Raw genomic sequence first — 2,500 nt, 5'->3', positions numbered from 1 at the left:
GTCCTCATTGCGAGGTGAGGCGCACCTAGAGCGTACACGTTGGGACCCGAAAGATGGTGAACTATGCCTGGCCAGGACGAAGTCAGGGGAAACCCTGATGGAGGTCCGTAGCGATTCTGACGTGCAAATCGATCGTCGGAGCTGGGTATAGGGGCGAAAGACTAATCGAACCATCTAGTAGCTGGTTCCCTCCGAAGTTTCCCTCAGGATAGCTGGTGCTCGTACGAGTCTCATCCGGTAAAGCGAATGATTAGAGGCCTTGGGGCCGAAACGACCTCAACCTATTCTCAAACTTTAAATGGGTGAGATCTCCGGCTTGCTTGATATGCTGAAGCCGCGAGCAAACGACTCGGATCGGAGTGCCAAGTGGGCCACTTTTGGTAAGCAGAACTGGCGCTGTGGGATGAACCAAACGCCGAGTTAAGGCGCCCGAATCGACGCTCATGGGAAACCATGAAAGGCGTTGGTTGCTTAAGACAGCAGGACGGTGGCCATGGAAGTCGGAATCCGCTAAGGAGTGTGTAACAACTCACCTGCCGAAGCAACTAGCCCTGAAAATGGATGGCGCTGAAGCGTCGTGCCTATACTCGGCCGTCAGTCTGGCAGTCATGGCCGGTCCTTGCGGCCGGCCGCGAAGCCCTGACGAGTAGGAGGGTCGCGGCGGTGGGCGCAGAAGGGTCTGGGCGTGAGCCTGCCTGGAGCCGCCGTCGGTGCAGATCTTGGTGGTAGTAGCAAATACTCCAGCGAGGCCCTGGAGGGCTGACGCGGAGAAGGGTTTCGTGTGAACAGCCGTTGCACACGAGTCAGTCGATCCTAAGCCCTAGGAGAAATCCGATGTTGATGGGGGCCGTCATAGCATGATGCGCTTTGTGCTGGCCCCCGTTGGGCGAAAGGGAATCCGGTTCCTATTCCGGAACCCGGCAGCGGAACCGATACAAGTCGGGCCCCTCTTTTAGAGATGCTCGTCGGGGTAACCCAAAAGGACCCGGAGACGCCGTCGGGAGATCGGGGAAGAGTTTTCTTTTCTGCATGAGCGTTCGAGTTCCCTGGAATCCTCTAGCAGGGAGATAGGGTTTGGAACGCGAAGAGCACCGCAGTTGCGGCGGTGTCCCGATCTTCCCCTCGGACCTTGAAAATCCGGGAGAGGGCCACGTGGAGGTGTCGCGCCGGTTCGTACCCATATCCGCAGCAGGTCTCCAAGGTGAAGAGCCTCTAGTCGATAGAATAATGTAGGTAAGGGAAGTCGGCAAATTGGATCCGTAACTTCGGGATAAGGATTGGCTCTGAGGATCGGGGCGTGTCGGGCTTGGTCGGGAAGTGGGTCAGCGCTAACGTGCCGGGCCTGGGCGAGGTGAGTGCCGTAGGGGTGCCGGTAAGTGCGGGCGTTTAGCGCGGGCGTGGTCTGCTCTCGCCGTTGGTCGGCCTCGTGCTGGTCGGCGGTGCAGGATGCGCGCGCCTGCGCGGCGTTCGCGCCCCGGTGCTTCAACCTGCGTGCAGGATCCGAGCTCGGTCCCGTGCCTTGGCCTCCCACGGATCTTCCTTGCTGCGAGGCCGCGTCCGCCTTAGCGTGCTCCTCCGGGGGCGCGCGGGTGCGCGGATTCTCTTCGGCCGCCATTCAACGATCAACTCAGAACTGGCACGGACTGGGGGAATCCGACTGTCTAATTAAAACAAAGCATTGCGATGGCCCTAGCGGGTGTTGACGCAATGTGATTTCTGCCCAGTGCTCTGAATGTCAACGTGAAGAAATTCAAGCAAGCGCGGGTAAACGGCGGGAGTAACTATGATATAGTTACAGGGTTATAGTTACAGGGAGAGTGATGCGCAATACATGGGCCTAGCCCTCTTAGCCTCTCCTCTCCTGCGGTCTTCTCCCCTTCTCGTGGGCCCGCTGATTTTCGCAGAGTGGAAGACCGCACCAGGGGCTTGGGGGGGTTACCAGCCCCCCCTCGCACTATCCCTTTGTTTAGTTGGGGGCAGTAATCAGAGAATAAGTGGTGGCCCTTCCGCTGAAGGTGCCACCCCAACTCCCCCAGCACCTAGCCGGCCAACCGGCCGTGCCGAAAATCTTGTAACTTTTGCAGCTGAATACACCTGTAGTGAGTGCCACCGCAGCTTCACCACCAAGAACGGTCTCGGGGTCCATCGCCGCCGCCAACACCTTGCGGCCGCCAACGCGGAGATCGTCACGGAGAGGCATCGCGCGAGGTGGACGGAGGAAGAAGTCCTGTCGCTCGCCAAGGCAGAGGCCGAACTGTTCCTCGAGAGGGACGCCCGGTTCTTCTTTGTAAATCAAGAACTCATCAGGATGTTCCCCGACCGAACGCTTGAGGCAATCAAGTGCCGACGGCGGCAAGCTGCCCACAAGCAGCTTGTCCGCCAATTCATGGAGGCGCTTGAGATCGGTCGGGGGGAAGAGCCGGCGTCCCGCCGGGGAGCAGCGAGCCCGCTGTCTGACGCGGGCGAGGCCGCTGCGCCGCCCGTCGACGCAGCCGAGGAC

At 59.8% G+C, this 2,500-nt stretch overlaps 1 pseudogene; it reads left to right on the top strand.

The window, feature by feature from the left end:
• Nucleotides 1–2,500, top strand: part of LOC124747771 — a 7,872-nt pseudogene that overhangs the window by 1,087 nt on the left and 4,285 nt on the right.

The sequence above is a fragment of the Schistocerca piceifrons genome, unplaced genomic scaffold, assembly GCF_021461385.2.
Source record: "Schistocerca piceifrons isolate TAMUIC-IGC-003096 unplaced genomic scaffold, iqSchPice1.1 HiC_scaffold_391, whole genome shotgun sequence".
Classification (NCBI taxonomy): domain Eukaryota; kingdom Metazoa; phylum Arthropoda; class Insecta; order Orthoptera; family Acrididae; genus Schistocerca; species Schistocerca piceifrons.
This window is presented reverse-complemented; position numbering and strand designations above follow the sequence as displayed.